This window comes from Lepus europaeus, chromosome 3, assembly GCF_033115175.1.
Source record: "Lepus europaeus isolate LE1 chromosome 3, mLepTim1.pri, whole genome shotgun sequence".
Taxonomy (NCBI): Eukaryota; Metazoa; Chordata; class Mammalia; order Lagomorpha; family Leporidae; genus Lepus; species Lepus europaeus.
This window is the reverse complement of record NC_084829.1, coordinates 47,498,335-47,519,202: the sequence shown is the minus strand read 5'-3', so window position 1 is coordinate 47,519,202 and position 20,868 is coordinate 47,498,335. Positions and strand designations below refer to the sequence as shown.

Sequence of the window (20,868 nt, the reverse complement as noted above, 5' to 3'; positions counted from 1 at the left end):
CTGAAGCAATCAGTCCAAAGTAGGGAGGGGTTGATGCAGGCTGGGCAGGTCAGGGTCCTCTTTGTGGAACATACAGTGCCAATCAGGTCTTGAAGGATACATTGCATTTATATCAAAAAGCAAAGTTTTAGCAGCAGGATAGACTGAGGCATGTTCATAGCTCTTTGTCCAGCAAATACTTATTGAGCATCTACTATAGAACAGGAATGCAGAAGACGGACATATTCTTGGAGATCATCCAAGCTCAACCTTGCACTATGCAAATGAGAAAAACAGCCCAGCTAGTATAACCATAATTTGGACGCACAACTTTTTAAAAGCAGGGATTGGCCTTAACTAAAAAAAGCAGGACTCACAATCATGGCTCCAGACTCATCACCAGTCACTCCCTGACTCACACTACCCTGACAATAACATGAAGGCTTTGATTGTGTTGTTTCAAGACTCCAAACCTTCATGCGTGCTGTTCAGTGCTCAGGGCATCCTTCTCACCTCTGGTCATTGGCTGACTCCTTATACTCAGTCAGAGTTCAATCCAACTCTTTCTTCTGGAAATTTCTTCCAGTACCCCAAGTGAAACTGGGTACTCTCTTTCTTTTGCACCTACACTATCACCGACTTAAAATCATCTCCATCAAGGCTGCAAATTACCTCATTCTATTCATCTTTCTCTAGCCATACACACTGTTCACATCCCTTTTCCTTTCCATTGGTCTTTCCTGAAGCCTGAAAGGCATCCACCCATCTCTACTCATAGCTTCGTCTGGCAGACTCATTCTTATCTTCAAACACTCTTTACTGTCAGGCCTCCCATGACCAAATCCCCTGGCCCAGCTTCTCCCTTTGTGCCATCACAGTACATGGCACACAAGACTAATACCCACATTACCACTTAGGTTTTAAACCCAATGTCATCTCCTCAAAGAAGCACATCTGATATGGCAGTACTATCTATCAAAGTCCTTGAGCCTTCTTTCTTGCCAGAAACCCAGATTTGGTCACTTGAGATTACTTTTAAACAGTTGTAGATTTTCTGGTCCCTGAACTACATGTAGGCAAGTGACTATTTCTGTTCAGTGAGATATAGGAGAAAACCCATGGAGGTGAGGGAGATTCCAGGAAGAATATTTTCCTGATAAAATGAGAGGGGTGCAAAGAGGAAAAAAGTTATCTGTTTCCACTCCACCTCCCTTTCTCCCTTCTGGCTTTGGACACTGTGAGAGAATATCATGCTGAAGCCATGGCAGTCATCTTGCAACCAAGAAGTAACCAGACTGAGGAAAATGCCAGTAAGCTGGGGATGAGAGAACAGGATGCTGGAAAAATGCTTAATCTTTATAACAATACTACAGTACTGAAGCAACCCTGGGATCAATAACTTCTAAGTAAAAAAAAAAAAATAACTAATACTCCTAAAGTCTTATGCCATTATTAAGTTTTTTGTTACTTGTAGTCAAAAAACGTTTGATTGATTAGTCCTAACATCATTTCTAAGTAGCACTTCAATCATTCTCTGTAATATTTCACATATTTTCTTCTTATACAGTCACATATGGCCTAACTATGGGAAAATGGTCTGAAAAATACATTATTAGACAATCATTATGCAAATATCAAACAGTGCACTTACTCATACCTCGATGGTATAGGTCAATCACTCAACATGGTCTCAATAGGCAATCAATAGATTGAATAGAAAGTGTATGAGACCTCTAGCTGGTATGCCTCAGCATGCTGTTTCACAGTGAACTGGTTCCTTAGTAAGTAGGAGTACAATCTACAATAAGGATAATAAGTGTAATACAGTAAATATAAACCATCAAATCATTTGTCATCAAGTATTATATATTGTACATAAACATGTGTGCTATTCTTTTATATGATCAGCAGCACAGAAGGTTTGCTTACAACAGCCTCAACACAAACACATGCATAATGCATTCTGCTACAGCTAATATGTCACTAGGGGATAGGAATTTTTCAGCTCTATTATAATATAGTCCCACCAAAATATTGGTATATGGTGCGTGATTGTATATAACTAATCAAAATTATCATGCATAATACTGGTGTTAGTAGTTAATTGTCTCCTCTCCATGAAAGTAAGAACCAGGGAGGCTGGAACATGCTAATTTTATAACTTCTGTATTTCTATCAGCTAGAAGAATACCTGGCAATGAGTAGAGGCTCAATAAGTGTATGCAACACAGCGACTGGCTAAATTAATACCGCTCATGTTAACTTTGGTGTCAAGCATACTATAAGTTCTTCAAAGTCAGAGACCCAGATTTTATTGTTATTTCCTCCCAAACCAAAATACTCTTAGGCATATATTAGTAGTTAATATATGTTTGATGAATGGAGACATATGCTTCATACTCTTTTCAATAACCACCCCATCATTTATGATATAACTCATGAGTATCCAATATTGAACATTATTTGGCAAGAAAATTCTGAATTGTTGTTTCACAAGAGTTAAGCTTACAAGAAAAAATTATGATAGCCTTTATCTGTAAAAGTTCTTGGAGATGGCCATTTAGGTCAAATTTCCAGATGAAATTCTTCCTATCATGAAGAACTGATCTCTTCATGAAATAGTTCTTATAATCAGATTGCAATTATATTATTCCCCAAGTGGGCTACAATATACATCTTTGTTAATGACAACTAATATCAGCTTTACAATTTTCTCTCAAGCCTGAAAGAAATACTTTCTCTATGTCTGTACATAAGCACCTGGCTCTGGAAGAGACACAATTGCAGAAGGTAGCTAACTACAATATTTCACTCCTTTCAAGATGCCATTGATTATAAGACATCCCTTGTTTATGGACCAAGAAAAAAAGAGTGCTGACAACTAATCGGAAACAATGCTGGGAAACTATGAAGCTATGCTAGAATGTATCCCAACTTCAGAGGTTAAAAAAATGCATACCAGTGAATTGATAAAAGATAAGCTGTGGTAGTTTCACTTAATAATGAATACAGAATTCCACAGCCCCTACATACAGTTGGCCAATCCTGCCATGACTCACTGCCAAGCTCGTTTTTCCACAGCCCTCTTTGACGAATGACATTCAATGGCTTTCTTCAAACCACTGATGCAACTTCTCCCCAGCCTCACCTTACATTTTACAGAGAAAATCAATGTCAGTAGATGAGAATTCCACTGGCTTCCCATCTGCAAATCCACAATTCCACCCACATGGGCTCCTGCCTTCTCTTCCTTCCTGACATACAAAGAAATGTCTGACTGTCAGAACTAGTTTCTTCACAGAGGCTCTGTTTGTCTTCTTGGACTTTCTCAGGACTGTATTCCTTTTGTTTTCCTGCACCATCAATTTCTCCTTTCAGGATGGATCACATTAGTAACATTCAAATATACTCAACTATCTTCCTAAGAAAAGCAAAGCAAAGCAAGGGTCTCCCTTGCTCCATCATCCTCCTGCAGCCAATTCTGATCCAAGTCCTACCTCCCAGTTAACCTTCTAAGAACTGTCTACCTCCTAACCTTACAGTTCTCTCCATCTTCATGCCAGTGACACCAGCTGGTTAAAGGCCACTGGTACTCTCCATCTTAACTAATCTACCAATTCACTTTTTTTTTTTTAAAGATTTATTTATTTATTTGAAAGTTGGAGTTACACAGAGAGAAAAGGAGAGGCAGAGAGATAAAAAGAGAGAGAGAAAAAGAGAAGGAGAGAGAGAGAGAGAGAGGTCCTCCATCTGCTGGTTCACTTCCCAATTGGCTGCAACTTCCGGAGCTGTGCTGATCTGAAGCCTAGAGCCAGAAGCTTCTTCCAGGTCTCCCACGTGGATGCAGGGGCCCAAGTAGTTGGGCCATCTTCTACTACTTTCCTAGGCTACAGCAGAGAGCTGGATCGGAAGTGGGGCAGCCAGGACTTCAACCTTGAACTGGCACCCAAATGGGATGCCTGCACAGCACCGGCTCCACAAATTCACTTTCTACTCTCATCTTGTTTCATCTTGTGGGCACTCAACTAAGTTGGCCATTTCTCCCTTTATTAAAACATTTCCTTTCTTTTTCAAAAATTGCTTTCATTCATTAAGGAATTTACTAATACATTAGATTCTCAGAGTCACAGCAAATGCATGATAATTACAACACAATTTTCATACTAATGTAATGTGATAGTAATACAAAGAAAACAGGTTTGATGTAGTTCATGGAAATAATTCTAAGATATTAATTCATTTGTTTTTAAATTGTGGTAGAAATGCATAAAATGTATTCTCTTGAAATCATTTTAGGTGTACACTACTGTAGTGTTAAGCACATTCCTATTGTTGTGTGACAGGACTTCGGAACTTCTTTACAAGAAACTGAAGCCGGCGCCGTGGCTCAACAGGCTAATCCTCCGCCTTGCGGCGCTGGCACACCGGGTTCTAGTCCCGGTCGGGGCACCGATCCTGTCCCGGTTGCCCCTCTTCCAGGCCAGCTCTCTGCTGTGGCCAGGGAGTGCAGTGGAGGATGGCCCAAGTGCTTGGGCTCTGCACCCCATGGGAGACCAGGAGAAGCACCTGGCTCCTGCCATCGGAACAGCGCGGTGCGCCGGCCGCAGCGCGCTACCGCGGCGGCCATTAGAGGGTGAACCAACGGCAAAGGAAGACCTTTCTCTCTGTCTCTCTCTCTCTCTCACTGTCCACTCTGCCTGTCAAAAAAAAAAAAAAAAAAAAAAAAAAAAAAAAAAAAAAAAGAAAGAAACTGAAGTGTGCTTCCTATTGAGCAACTACCCATTTTCCCTCTTTCCAGCCCTGACAATCATTTTTACAAATTTGATTATTCTACATACCTCATATACTTACAAGTGGAATCACAGTACTTCAAATGTTCTCAAGGCTCATCCAAGTTGTAATATGTGACAGGATTTCCTTCCTTGTGGGGCTGAATAATATTTCAATATATGTATACACCACATTTTCCTTATCTTTTCATCCACCAATGGACATTTGGTTTGCTAACTCACAAGTTCGCCACTGTCCCGCTTCCTCTCTAGTGTCCCCCAGTGGACTTACAAGAGGTTGTAGTTTCCCAAGCCTTCTCTTCTCTCCAATCCACTTTCTATTATTCCCCCTGCTTCTCTCCATCTTTCCCTAGAGGAGCTCAACACTTTCATGACTTGGAACTCCAGGTTTTACTTCTATTCTAAGATGCACATGCCCTGGGGGGCGGTATTGTGGTACAGTAGGTAAAACTGCCACCTGCCATACAGGCGTCCTATATGGGTACTGTTTCAAGCCCTGGTTGTTCTACTTCCAAACTAGCTTCCTGCTAATGTGCCTGGGAAACCAGTGGGACTTGGTCCTTGGGTCCCCACACCCATGTGGGAAACCCAAAAGCTCCTGGCTCCTGGCTTCAACCTAGCCTAGCCATGGCCATTGTGGACATTTGGGCAGTGAACTAGTGGATGGAAGATCTCTCTTTCTCTGTCTCTCCCTCTTGCTCTCTGTAACTGTGCCTTTCAAATAAATAAATCTTTTCTTTAAAAAAAAATGTGCATCCCGTGTCAGCAAATTTCATTTCTTTCTTTTTTTTTTAAGATTTATTTATCTATTTGAAAGTCAGATTTACACAGAGAGAGAAGGAGAGGCAAAGGGAGAGAGGTCTTCCACCTGCTGGTTCACTCCCCAGTTGGCCGCGACGGCCAGAGCTGTGCCGATCTGAAACCAGGAGCCAGGGGTTTCTTCCGGGTCTTCCACATGGGTGCAGGGGCCCAAGGACTTGGGCCATCTTCTACTGCTTTCCCAGGCCATGGCAGAGAGCTGGATCGGAAGAGGAGCAGCCGGGACTTGAACTGGTGCCCATATGGGATGTTGGCACTGCAGGTGGTGTCTTTACCCTCTAGGCCACAGCGCTGGCCCCAAATTTTAGTATTTCTATCTCAAAATAAATCTTGAATCTGTCTATCATTTATATCTCCATCCAATCCAGATCATCTTCTTCTTTGGCTTGTGCTAACACCACCACTTTCTGATTGGTTGTCTCCATTTTTATCCTTGCCCCCTTCCAAACTGCTTTCATAAATCTTATACCACATATTCAATCACATCATTTCCAAGACTAAAGCCAATCCTCAATGCACTTAGAATAAGGACTGTGCATCTAATGTGACCCACAGGCCTGGCTGACCCAGGGCCTGATATTCCTCCAGCCTTAGCTTGAGTCTTCCTTTCTCCATCCCCTCTCATCTAGATTTAGGGGCCTCATGCAACACTTTAAACATACCAAGCTCTTTTCTACCTCTGGGCCTTTGTTTATCCGGTTTTTCTGCCCGAGATCCCCAGCCCCTCACCCTACAACTTCTTATATACACACATACACACAAATACAACCTGCACATTCTTTATGAGACTGGCTGTTTCTCCTCTCCAGAATACCGAGACTGATATGAGGAAAGAGAGGGCCGTGAAAAGTACCAACCTTGTACTGATGTGACTCTGAGAGGGAAGCTCCTTCAGTGTTGTGTCCTAGGGCAAACTGGACTCCCCTTCAGCCTTGCCCCTCCCTCAGCTCTCAGCTTCAGATTACCTCACAGGGAGACTTTTCTTGACCATTTTTCCTAGTAAGCTCCCCCTTTCTCCCTACCCTGCAAGCCTTTTATCCTAAATTATTGTGTTCTGTTTATTTCCTTCAATTCATTTATCCAAATTAATAATTATCTACAAATATTTTTATTTAGAGGTTGCTTATTTATTCTTCCCACCTCAAAAAATGAAAGCTGTCTGGATCTCTAGCCATCAGAGAAATGCAAATCAAATCTACAATGAGGTTTCATCTTGCACCTGTTAGAATGGCTTTCACACAGATATTAACAAATCAACAAATACTGGCAAAGAGGTAGGGTAAAATGTACCCTCATCCACTGTTGGTGGGAACATAAACTGGTACAGCTACTCTGGAAGATAGTATGGGGCTACTTCAGAAATCTGAATATAGACATACTATATGACCCAGCCATCCCAACCCTGGGAATTTACCCAAGGGAAATGAAATCAGCATATGAAAGAGTTACCTGTACCCCCAAATTCATTGCAGCTCAAGTCATAATAGCCAAGATATGGAATCAACCCAAATATCCATCAACTGAAGACTGGATAAAGAAATCATGGGATATGTACACCATGGAATATTACACAGCAGTTAAAAATGAAATACTAGGCTGGTGCCACGGCTCAATAGGCTAATCCTCCACCTTGCAGCGCTGGCACACCGGGTTCTAGTCCTGGTCGGGGCGCCGGATTCTGTCCCGGTTGCCCCTCTTCCAGGCCAGCTCTCTGCTGTGGCCTGGGAGTGCAGTGGAGGATGGCCCAAGTGTTTGGGCCCTGCACCCCATGGGAGACCAGGAGAAGCACTTGGCTCCTGCCTTCCGATCAGTGCAGTGCGCCAGCCGCAACACGCCGGCCACGGCGGCCATTGGAGGGTAAACCAACGGCAAAAGGAAGACCTTTCTCTCTGTCTCTCTCACTGTCCACTCTGCCTGTCCAAAAAAAAAAAAAAAAATGAAATACTGTTGTTCGCAACAAAATGGATGAAACTAGAAAACATTACACTTAGTGACATAAGCTAGTTGCCAAAGGACAAATACCATATGTTTTCCCTAATCTATGCTACCTAATGGAGTACTTACCTATAAGGTAAACTATAGAAGTGAAATTGACACTTGGAGATGTGATGACTTTGAACAGCCCTTGTCTGGACTACTGAGGAACAGTTTTGTTTTTGTTTTTCATACTATTTGTTGTACTCTTTACCTAGTATAGAGTTAATCTTAAGTGTATAAAGTTAACTGAAAGTAGATGAATAGGAATAGGAGAGGGAGGAAGAAGAAGGGTGGGGTGGGATGCGAGGGAAGGTATGGTGGGAAGAATCACTATGTTTTTAAAGTTGTGATTATGAAATGTATGAAGTTTGTATACCTTAAATAAAAGGTTTATGGAGAAAAAAGAAAAAGAAGTAGGCTTTTTAACTTATAAAAAAAAAAAAAGAAAGAAAAGAAGAGCTGTACTTACACAGTAAAATATTTGGTTTTGGATTAATGTAAAAAATACAATTACTTCAACCATCCTTGAATGAACACGGTTTCAAATTCCATCAGTCTTCTATTCATTTTCTGCATTTGGGGGCTGGGAGGAGAGAGGAAGAGGCATACAATTACCACAGATTAATGATATAGGAAATACAATTTCTGTGAGCTTTCTGAATTCCTAAGGGCAAAAAGATTTCAAGTATTACCACTTCCAAGATTCTTGAAAAGATCCAAAGTTACCTTGACATTTAACCTAGTATTCAAAATTTAAAGGTAATTTGATATAATATAGTGAGCTGATTTCTAAAAAGATATAATCAGAGTTTTATTTGTTATATAGGAACAACATTTCACTTTTCATAAGTCAGTTTCCCAAAAGGACACTAGAAAACTCCACTGATCAAGCAAAATGAAGTGTATTAGATCTGATGTTCACAGTGAGAGAGAATCCCTCTTCTGTAAGTTTCAGAAAGGATAAGTCAAAGGGAATATTCACAGGGCTTTCAGGGCTTGAAAACTGGGGAATCAGAGGGGTTGGGCAGAAATTATTACTTAATGGTTTTAATGGGTAGGCACCACACAGTGAAGGTCTTAAGTGAGTTTGATGAGCAAGCTGTTACTCTTGATAATGAACTATTTTATTCGGTTCAAAAGTTCAATCTTCTAGGAGCAAATATTTCCCAGAGATCAAGTATCTAAGCTATTTTTGCTTTTGGAATTATTTCACATTGGTATAGGAAAAAAAAAATACCCAGCTCCACTATTTTTTTAATACAAGGACAGAAAAACTTGTTAATTTGAATTCTCAGCCATCAGAAAAACTTATTTCTAAAGTTATAAATCTCACCCTTACACAATTTTAACATATTCACTATCCTTTGTCCACCACCCACCTTTCCTCAAATCCATTGTTTAAGTAGTCAATAAGCCCATTTCCCATTTAGTCACTAAATAAGCATTTAAGCTCGAATTGATCAAAAGGAGCTCTTATCTTTCTCTTACAGTGTAATTATCTACCACATTCTTTGCCACCTGGTTAATTTTAAGAATCTGATTGTTGGAATTGACTGTGATGGTGAATTATTCCTGGGGTAAAGTGTTTTCATTGTATTTGTCAATTTCCTCTAAACCACTTCTTTGTCTTCTTTTTAAGGACTGGTCCTTTCAGCTGATTTCCTGTGTTGTTTACCATAGTTACCAATTGCTCCAGTTACATTTCTCTTCCAGATACACTTCGCTGTACCTTTATTCTGCATTGAAGATGCTGTTTTTGTTTAGGGCTCTGTGTGTGTTGGTCTAGGCCAGAGCTTCTTTGCTTCCTCCTCCATTTCAGGGGTTCGGGGGTTCACCACTGGACAGTTGATTTGTTGACCATAGAAGTCCTCCACTAAGATTAAATAATAGTAACTCTCTAAAGAAGACTTGCAACTCATTTTATTATTCATGTAGGTGACATCAAGGGCAAGAACAGGTAACATTAAAAAAATTAGGATGTTAGAGTTAGAATTGCTCTAAAAATTCAAATAATTTTTTCAGTTAAAGAAAGAGATCCAAATAGATGATGAAATCTACTCAATGTCCCCTTGATGGTAAATACTAGACGAGGTTAGAATCCTGGGCTCAATGTTTATTTCCCATTTAAAAAGTAGAAAAACTTGTCAGTAGTAAATTAAAATACTAAAATGTGACCTTTCCCTCTGACATTGTCTTTATATCCTCTCTTAAAAAAAACTTTATCTTACTAGAAGGAAGAATGGTAGTTCTTATCAATATGCCATCCAGAAACCCAGGAGGTCCTATAAAAGCACTTATTAATAGGGTTTAGAAATGCATGAAACAGGGGCTGGCGCTGTGGCTCAGTGGGTTAATCCCCCACCTGCAGTGCTGGCACCCCATATAGGTGCCGGTTCTAGTCCCAGCTGCTCCTCTTCCGATCCAGCTCTCTGCTGTAGCCTGGGAAAGCAGTAAAGATGCCCCAAGTGCTTGGGCTCCTGCACCTACATGGGAGACAGGGAAGCTCTGGCCATTGCGGCCATTTGGGGAGTGAACCAGCCGATGGAAAACCTTTCTCTCTGTCTCTCCCTCTCACTATCTGCAACTCTACCTCTCAAATAAATAAAATCTTTTTAAAAATACACGAAACAATTTGACACTCCTGTTCATGGCGTCAGTAATCTCCCTAGGCTCTAGTCATGAGTTGCCAGGGCTATGGAAGCCTTTAGAGTTCGCTGACTTTGATCTTATTCTGATAGGGTCACAGTCAAAGTGGAAGTTCTCTCCTCCCTTCAGAGAAAGGTACCTCCTTCTTTGATGGCCCCGTTCTTTCCACTGGGATCTCACTCACAGAGATCTTTCATTTAGGTCTTCTTCTTTTTTTCTTTTCCATGGTATCTTGGCTTTCCATGCCTACAATACTCTCATGGGCTCTTCAGCCAGATCCAAATGCCTTAAGGGCTGATTCTGAGGCCAGAGTGTTGTTTAGGACATCTGCCATTCTATGAGTCTGCTGTGTATCCCACTTCCCATGTTGGATCTTTCTCTCCCTTTTTGATTCTATCAGTTAGTATTAGCAGACACTTGTCTTGTTTGTGTGATCCCTTTGATTCTTAGACCTATCCGAGCCATCGAATGTGAACTGAAATTGATCACTTGGACTAGTGAGATGGCATTGGTACATGCCACCTTGATGGGATTGTACTGGAGATTACTGACGCCATGAACAGGAGTGTCAAATTGTTAAGTCAGCAACAGAAGTCACTGTGTACTTACATCCCATGTGGGAACTGTCCTTAATGTGTTGTCTAATGTGCAGTGATGCTATAACTAGTACTGAAACAGTATTTTTACACTTTGTGTTTCTGCGTGGGTGCAAACTGATGAGATCTTTACTAATTATATACTGAATCGATCTTCTGTATATAAAGAGAATTGGAAATGAAAAAAAAAAAAACAAACCTGGTGTTAAATTGGAAATGGCATAGAAAATTAATTAATTTTTAAAAAAATATTATGTAGGATCTCTGTCTTTAATGTGCTGTACACTCTTATTTAATGCTATAACTAGTACTCCAACAGTATTTTTTTTTCACTTTGTGTTGCTATATGGGGGCAAACTGTTGAAATCGTTACCTAATATATACTAAACTGATCTTTTGTATATAAAGAGAATTGAAAATGAATCATGATGTGATTGGAAGGGGAGAGGGAGCGGGAAAGGGGAGGGTTGTGGGTGGGAGGGAAGTTTTGGGAGGGGGAAGCCATTGTAACCCATAAGCTGTACTTTGGAAATTTATATTCATTAAATAAAAGTTTAATTAAAAAAATACACGAAACAGATAAAACTGCATGCAAAATTACGTATGTCTGTGAGTACATTTTTTTCTGAGGTAAAAGAACATAGCTGTTGGGACAGCTGCAAAGGCCCACTGCACCAGAACTTGATTTTCAAGAAGACAAATGTATGCTTGCTTCACTACTTCCCAGTTGTATGAAACTGGTGACTTGAAATTACTTAAGCTCCTCTTCTCCCAGTTTCTCATTTCGTAAGTAGTAGGAATGTGGCAAACTCTACTGTTTAACCATCCAATATTTATTCTCTTTTCCTTATTAACAAGTCCTGAAAATTTTCAGGGCAGCAATGTGCTCAGTTGGAATATGTACCTTCCCAAGCAGGCATTTGATATTGCAGTCAAACTGCTGCTTGCGATCCCTATATCCTACATCAGAGTGCCTGGATTTGAGTTCTGACTCTGCTCCAATCCCAGCTTCCTGGTAATGGGTACTCTGGGAGGCAGCAGATGATCTGGATTGTTCCTGGATCCCAGGCATTTGGGGAGTGAACTAGTGGATGGTATCTCTCTTCTCTCTTCCCTCCCTCCATCTCTCATTCTGTCACAAGAATAAAAAGAAATGTACCCTCTTACAGATCTATAGAACTATGATTTTTGTTACATGAAGCAAACTAAAATATTTAGTAATAGTGCCTGCTGTGTAGGATTGTTGATCCATGTAAAATCATATACATATAAAAATCATTTGGAATGCCTGCACTATCATTTTTATGTGTCCCTATCAAAATTAAATTGTTATCAATGCGATGGTATTAAAAAGTGGGGTTTTCAAGAGATGATTAGGTCATGAACTATGCCATTGTGAAGGGAATCAGGGCCCTTAAAAGGGGGGCTTCAGTTAGCTCTCAGTAGCTTGCTTTTGTGCTCTTCTGCTACATGTGAACACAGTGTTCCATCCCTCTGGAAGATGCAGCCTTCACTAGATGCTGGTACCTGCATTTTGAATTTACAGCCTCTGAATTATGAGAAATAAATTCCTGTTCTTTATAAATTACCCAGTCTAACGTATTCCATTGCAGCAGCACTAAGTGGACTAAGACAACCTAGCACATCAAATCTTTAGTAAGTGTTAGCTATCATGACTAGCACTGCATTGTATTTCAAGTATGAAGAATTTTGATCTAAGGATTTAGTCTTACCATGTGTTGGAAAGGCTGGGAGAAGGATAATAGGAAGCTGTCACCAAGATTCTCAGCCTGCAGCTCCAAAGTAGGCAGTTCCCAAAATTTCAATACAAATCAGAGTCTTCTGTAGTCCCCTGCTACTCCACAGGAGAAGAGAGAATGCTGATAAAGTGTTTGTGGGAATACCAGAGCAAGTTTGAAGCAAGAGATCTCAAAGGCGGCACCCCAGTACTGTAGCCCACAGCTCAAGTGTGGGTGATTCCTAGGAGCAGCCCAGGTGGCTCCACCCCCTTTAACCTGCAGTCCACCCACATGCACCTGCAACTGCACCTGGACACTAATGGCTACTTTTCTTTTGCCTCTCAACCTCCAGAAGAAGGGAATTCTACAGTATGTACAATTTCCTGGCTTCTCACATGCAAAGCAGTAAAGGCCATAGACGGATGTGGCATTAATGCCATGTGGAAAAATCCACTCACCAAAAGAACAGCAAAGCAATTTTAAAGGACCTAGTCCTATGAGATTTCTACTTACCTACGACTTCTTATTTGGAGGACCTGAATTTCATTTGTGATAGAAAGCTATCATCCAGTGGTATTGTGTTGGGACACAGCAGGTTAAGCCATGACCTGTAATGCTGGCATTCCATATGGGTGCCAGTTTCAATTCCAGCTGCATGGTTTCCAATCCAGTTCCCTGCTAATGCACCTGGGAAAGTAACAGAATATGACCTAAATGTTTGGGCTCCTGACCACCCACACTGAGACCTGGATTGAGTTCCAGGCTCCTGGCTTCAGTGAGACCCAGCCTCGGTTGTTGCAGTCTTTTAGGGAGTGAACCAGCAGATGGAAGAGATCTCTTTCTTCCCTTTCAAATAAATAATAAATCTTTTCTAATAAAGAAAAATATCTTCTAGCCAGTCCAACTATTCACTCTGTGAAATGTATGTAATGAATTCTGTTTTTTTTTAATGATTTTTGTCCACCTCAAGAGATTATGAAGATTACAAAGGATTTATATACATTGGCATAATTTCAAGTCTGACCTGAGAATTCCATGAGAAAGTCACTATTCATACTGGGAATTTTTCAAAATACATACCCAAAAAAGTACTTACTCTCCCTGGTGAGGTGAATTCTTCCCTGGAAGCCTTTCCCAATGCTACTGCCAGAAAGAAGGGGAGGGTGGATACCATGGCATAAGTAACAGAAAGCTAGCACATAGCAATATTGCCAGCTGACAGGAAGGTGAGATTGTTGTAGGCAGTGTAACTACACCCAACTCTCAAGTGTCCACATCCTAGGCCCAGAACCTGTGACTATGCTACTCTATGTGGCAAAAGGGGTTCTGCAGATGTGATTAAATTAGGACCTCAAGCTGGGCAGATTAGCCTAGATTATCTAGATGCTCGCAAAATAATCCCAAAGATCCTTATAGGTAGAGAGGGAGAGAGTCAGGGAGATGTGGCTATGGAGGAAGACTGGAGTGATGCAATGTAAGATGAATTGGCATTTCACCACTGTTGCCTGCTTTGAAAACAGAGAAAAAGGACGATGAGCCAAGAAATGCCAGGAGCCTTGAGAAATTGGGAGACAACATGAGTTCTTCCTAAAGTTTAGAGTTGCCTCTAAAAAGGAACGCAGCCTCTCATAAACCTTGATTTAGCCAGTGATTTCCACATCAGACTTCTGACTTCCAGCATATAATACATTTCTATTGTTTTATGCTACTAAATTTGTCCTGATTTCAGCAGCAGCAGAAAACTAATCAGAGCCTTCCATTTCTGGAAGGGAGGAGCCCTGGAAGAGAAGAGCAAGGGTAAGGACAGCTGACAGGAGGTTCTTCTCAGGTTAATGCTCAGCTGCAGAGGAAAGAAGGCAGAGGGCCTCAGAAACACAACACTGTTCTTGAAGAGACCCATGAACAAGGGACCAGTGCTCCATTAGCCTGGGCATGCCATGGGAGATCCCAAACTTCCTAGGAAGCCATTGTCATGTTTGTCTTTTTCTTTTTTACAGAGAGTTCTCATCCACTGGTTCACTCCCCCAAATGCCTTCAGTGGTTCCTGCTAGGGCTAAAGCTGGGTACCAGGAACTTAATCCAGTTCTGTCATGTGCATGACAGGAACCCAATCACTTGAATCAACATTGTTGCCAACCAGGGTCTGCCCCAGCAGAAAGCTGAAATCAGCAGTCAGAGTCAGACATCACACCCAGGCAGTCTGACATGGAACACAGACTTAAATGGTATCTTAACAGTTAGGGCAAATACCCTTCCCTTGGCATGTCCAAACAGAAACAGCAACAACTTAGTGGACATCAGGCAGGAGGCCCAGCTAGCTAGTGAAGTCACTGCCCTGGGGAGTAAAATGAAGGCAGAGTGGATCTGAAGTCTTCCTTTGTCCTGATGCCAGGAGGATGCTCTACTTCCCACTGCCCACACATGTTCGCAGGCATGCGTGTGAGTGCACACACACACATAAACACTGCACCAAGAATAAAGGCAGGTCTCTGGAGTGGGTAGAAACAAACTGAGAAGAATTTTGTTTTGATTGATACTTATTTTATATGCCTATTATACTTTAAACTAGATGAGATTGTTACCTTTGAATGGTGAATTTTCTTATTTTCCTGCTGTCAGGGAGAAAGGCCTAGATTGAGATGAACTAAACAAACAAAAAGGCATTTTTGCATTATATAAACATTCATATATGCAATGGACAAAAAATATACATTATGAGAGTACCTCAAAAAGCCCATGGAAAATGCATATTATGAAACACCTTTGCATGGATTTCAATTAGTTTTTGTACCAAATAAGCTTATTGTTAAATTTTTTGCATAGTTTCCTCATATTTTACTTCAGTCTCCATTTCTTTCCCTCCTTCCAGGGGACTGGTATCAATCTCTTTTTTTTAAAGATTTATTTATTTATTTGGAAGTCAGAGTTACACAGAGAGAGGAGAGTCAGAGTGAGAAGGAGAGGTCGTAACGGCCAGAGTTGCACCGACCCGAAGCCAGGAGCCAGGATTTTCTTCTGAGTCTCCCACACGGGTGCAGGGGCCCAAGGACTTGGGGCCATCTTCTGCTTTCGCAGGCCATAGCAGAGAGCTGAATCGGAAGTGGAGCAGCCGAGTCTCAAACTGGCGCCCACATGGGATGCTGGTGCTTCAAGCCAGGGTGTTAACCCACTGCACCACGGCACAGGCCCATGATATCAATCTTAGTAAGACTTAGGAAATGGTCCCTTTTACATCTGAATATTTTTATGTATCCAATTTTGTTATTTACATACTACAGGACCTTTCTCACTAGCATGAATTATGATCACTAGTTTTGTGACTTGTTTGGGCTGCGATCAACTGGTATTGGTGGGAGGCTTTTCCCCCTAAAATGTGCCATGGCTGACTGGCTGTTATTTTACTTGTTACTGGAGAGAGCTGTGTAAAGTTGTCCTACGCTCTCCAACACAGCATGTTTCACACCTAACATCTTTCAGATGACTGGGTCTATTCTGGAGTAGTATTATTCTTTGCTTCTGTGACTCTATTGTCCCATCATTACCACATGATGGACATTTTAACCCCATTTTAGAAAAAGAAGTCATTTTCTGCTTAGAATTCAAGCTAAAATGGATTTGTGTTTTCAAGCATGGTCACTGGCATCATGGATGCTGTGCTGACCACCTGCCCTGGGCTGTACTGTCAGATTTCAACTCTGGGTGGATTGTGTGAGGCCTTCCAAAAGACAGAAGTGGGCAAAACAAGACATGTTCTACCAGGAACTCTTTAAGAAGCTCATAGCTCAACCTCCCTATTTTCTGAGCTTGTTATATATATAACCACACAGGAGATTTCTTTTCTTTTGGTTCTGGTTGAAGTAGAAGCACATTACAGATCAAAATGGAGAAACAGGAGTCATTCCAAGAGAATACAAGGCTGGGAGCTGGCATTGTTTTATAGTAGGTACAGCTGTCACCTGCGATGCTGGCATCCCACTGGTTCAAGTTCTGGCCACTCCACTTCTGATCCAGCTCCATACTATTGCAACTGGGAAAGCAGCAGAGGACAGTCCACATGTTTGGACCACTGCACCCACATGGGAGACCAGGAAGAAGCTCCTGGCTCCTAGCTTCAGCCTTGCCCAGTTTAGGCTGTTGCAGCCATTTGGGGAGTAAACCAGTAGATGGAAGATTGCTTTCTTGTCTCTCCCTCTAACTCTGTCTTATAAATAAATAAATAAATAAAATCTTTTTGTAAAAAAAAAATACAAGGCAAGAAATGGTAAATAAAATGTGGTGGGGAGGGCCTAGGATCTCCTGTAGTAACCAGGAGTCAAAGGAGCATTCTGGGCATCAATATCCAACAAGAGTGACAAACAATAGCAGGATGGTATTGCTATTGATTGCACTCCCAGAGCTGAGAGTCCCCTTTCTCTCTCTTCCCTGAGTACATGGCAAGGGGGAAAGACTAAGTTATGGTAAGATGTTTTAGACCTCTTATAGATAAGTGACACAATTTGAGTGATTTCCCAAGTTTACACAGCTACCAATTTTTAGAGCAATTTTAAAAGCCCCAAATACTTTGTTAGCTTTGGGAAGTGGTTGGTTTAGGAGTATGGGGTGCTTGTGTCTGAGTGAATTCAATGGATCAGAGTGAACCCTCTGTGATTTTATTTGCAGCTATTCCATGTATTTGTGGTTTTTACCATGCACAAAAGCAATTGAGCTTTATTTGACTGCCATCTAGTGGTCATTCAATTTCCATGTGGAAGTTGACTAGGTTTTTTGTTAACATATTTCGTTAAAGCTATGGCAACCATTTAAACTTGCAAGGATGTACACTAAGAATCAAGAATTTCCCCAAACTCTTATGTGTGACTATGTGACATGTCGAAATATGAATAGATGACTATGGGTCCACTGAAAATGGACATTATAAATTATTTAGTCTGAAAAAATTTACCAGAAAAATTTGATGCTCGGATAATATAAAGGATTACAAAATCAAAGAAACAGAACCAGAAGAAAATCTGATTTCTCAGGATCCTTCTTTTTGACACATTTTCTAAGTAGACAATAAAGCATATGACTAGTGTGGTACTGTGGCTGTCATTTGAGAGGTCTACATCCCTTATCAGAGTACCTTGTTTGAGTCCCAGTTTCTTAGCTTCTAATCCAGCTTGCTGCTAATGTGCAATCTGGGAGACAGCAGGTGATGGCTCAAGTACCTGAGTTACTGCCATCCTGGGGAAGATCAGATTGAATTCCATGCTCCTGGCTTTGGCCTGGTCCGTCCCTGTTTCTGGCATTCGGATGAGTGATCAGCAGATGGAAACTTTCTGTGCCATTCTGCCTTTCAAATAAATAAACAGTATAAATATGATCAAGGCCAAAATTGCTTAATTTTTCTGAGCTTGTTTCCTCATCTGTAAAAGATAGCAATACACCTATCACATAGGGTTTTTGTTAATAGATAATTCACCTGGAACACTGTACATAGTAACCACCATACAAAATTAGCTATGAATATTATACATATTTTTAGATGAGTTAGTATGCTTATCACCTACTGTCCAGTATAACATATTTGTTAAACACACTAATTCAGAGTCCCTAAAAGGATGGCAATTTTATAGCAATTGGTATAACAGTAGTTAATACTGAATTTTTCAACTTGAATATTTGAAGAGGAAAGAAAAGGCAAAGGAGAGCTTGAAGATACAGGAGCGGACTATCTCTTCTGTTATTTACTGATTCATCCATTAGGCATTTACAGAATCATATATGCTAGGAAGTAAATCAGGTTACCTTATCAGACATTCTCAATGTGTGGCCCACAAGGCTAAATTTACCTTCATGGTAATACTAAGATGTTAGTCACTTTTTTAGTGTTGCAAATGCAAGGAAGAAATGCTGATTCAGCATGCATGAAGGCAGTAGTATACTCACTGCAAGGTTCACAACAGTCAGAAAAGGAAATATCTCACCTGCTTTTCTCCTGCCCTCCTTGCTCAATGTAACCCCCCGTCCCAATTTTATATAATGCATCAAGATTGGTAAGTTTCCTGATAAAACCTTCACAAATGAGATTGGTCTATGGTGGTCAGGTTTAAATATTAAAATCATGCTGAATTCATTTTATGGAATTGGGGAGTATTCAACTCTTTTTGTTAGCACTGAGTAGTTTAAAGATCAGGTAAACTACATGGAATCTGTTCTCTTTCTATTAATATTATATTCATAATTGATGAGAATGGATTTGTAATTATCACACATTTGCTGTGACTCTTAAAATCTAAAGTATTAATATATTCCTTATATATTTTAAAATGTAAAAAAAAAAAATGTTAAAACAGACCTATGATCCCATCTGACCTTGCTGCCTTTAGAGCTTGAAATACATTTCCTACTTATACATGGTGTGATTAGTCTATTAAAATCCTCAAATTTGTGGAAAGCATCAATACCCATTTATTTTTAAGTTCTGTACTTTAACAGATACACCTTGCTGTCACACACTGTGTCATTCTTGCCTCCTGAGACACAAGGAATTTTAATTAAACCCTTCTGCAGGGAAATTGCCTTGTACTTTTTTTTTTTTTTTTTTTTTTTTGGACAGGCAGAGTGGACAGTGTGAGAGAGAGAAAGGTCTTCCTTTGCTGTTGGTTCACCCTCCAATGGCCGCTGCATCCGGCGCGGTGCGGCCGGCGCACTGTGCTGATCCGAAGCCAGGAGCCAGGTGCTTCTGGTCTCCCATGGGGTGCAGGGCCCAAACACTTGGGCCATCCTCCACTGTACTCCCGGGCCATGGCAGAGAGCTGGCCTGGAAGAGGGGCAACCAGGACAGAATCTGGCGCCCTGACCGGGACTAGAACCTGGTGTGCTGGCACCGCAGGCGGAGGATTAGTCTATTGAGCCACAGCGCCGGCCACCTTGTTGTATATTTTAATGTAATCTGTACTTTTCAAAAATACTTTTGTCTATCTGATGACTCACCTTTGAATGTTGAGAACTTTAACACCATCACACTTACTTTTCATATTGCTTCATGGTGGTGTCTTACTCTGTTTCAAATCTTCTAGAAAACCTACAGCAATGTATGTGGCATAATTTCAGCAATAGGATGTGGACCTTCCTGTCCTAATTCCACCTTGTTTCCTGCATTTATCAGGATTTTCAACTAAGTTCAGAAACAAAAGCAGCTTACAGCAAATGTGTTCTCACAAAAAGAAGCAAAGGGTAGCAGGGGCTTAAGAATGTATGTAATCAGTTTCAAAGTCCTTCTGGAGCTTCTCTGAGAACCAAATGACATTGACGCTGGTGCAGCAGGAGGGCCCGGAGGCCCTGGGGACCCTGGAAAGGGAGGCTTTGATGAAAGCTTCAGCAATACTATCCTCCACTGCGGTTGCTGCTGGGGCCGAGGTCGAGGCCATGGAGCTTGAGGCTGCCAGGAGGAGGACAAGGAATGGCTCACTGTCAACAAGCTGGGCAGCCTGGTCAAGGACATGAAGATCAAGTCCCTGGAGATCTACCTGTTCCTCCTGCCCATCAAAGAGTCTGAGATCACTGACTTTTTCCTGGAGGCAGCCTTCCTCAAGCAGGAGATGCTGAAGATCGTGCAGGTGCAGCAGCAGACGTGGGCCATCCAGCAGACCAAGTTTGAAGCATTTGTTGCCACTGGGTACCACAATGGCCAGGTCGGCTTGGGTGTGAAGTGCTCTGAGGAGGTGGCCACCGCCATCCAAGGGACCAACATCCTGACCAAGCTGTCCCTTGTGGCTATGTGGAGAGGGTGCTGTGGGAACAAGATCAACAAACCCAACACCGAGCCTTGCAAGGTGACCGGACTCTGGCTCTGTGCTAGTATGTCTCATGCCTGTTCCCCTCTCCAAGAAGCTGCGGCTGATGGCTAGCATTGATGACTGCTACACCTTAGCCAGGGACTGCACTGCCACTCTGGGCAACTTCACCAAGGCCACCTACAATGCTGTCTCCCCTGACCTCTGGACACAGACTGTGTTCACCAAATCTCCCTGTCAGGAGTTCGCGGACCATCTTGTGAAGACTCACACCAAGGTGTCTGTGCAAAGGTCCCAGCTTTTTACACAAGAAAAACAAAGTGAATTAAGCCTTTTTTGTTTTTTAATCCTTCTGGATCCTGTTTCCATGTCTTTATACTCTACTGAATTTTGTTCTTTTGAATGAGCTTTTATCAGATGACAAAAAGATTTCACTGTGGAGAGCTCCCATACTGAGTCTAGCTTTTTTGTTGCAGGTTCTTTAAAATCCGAGTCTGATTAACTCTATCAGAGCCTGGGACTCTCCCTAGGGGCAATCAGTGGC

At 41.4% G+C, this 20,868-nt stretch overlaps 1 pseudogene; it reads left to right on the top strand.

Moving 5' to 3' along the window:
• Positions 1-1,240: 1,240 nt before the first annotated feature.
• Positions 1,241-20,826, top strand: LOC133756533 (small ribosomal subunit protein uS5-like; annotated as a pseudogene).
• Positions 20,827-20,868: the final 42 nt, after the last annotated feature.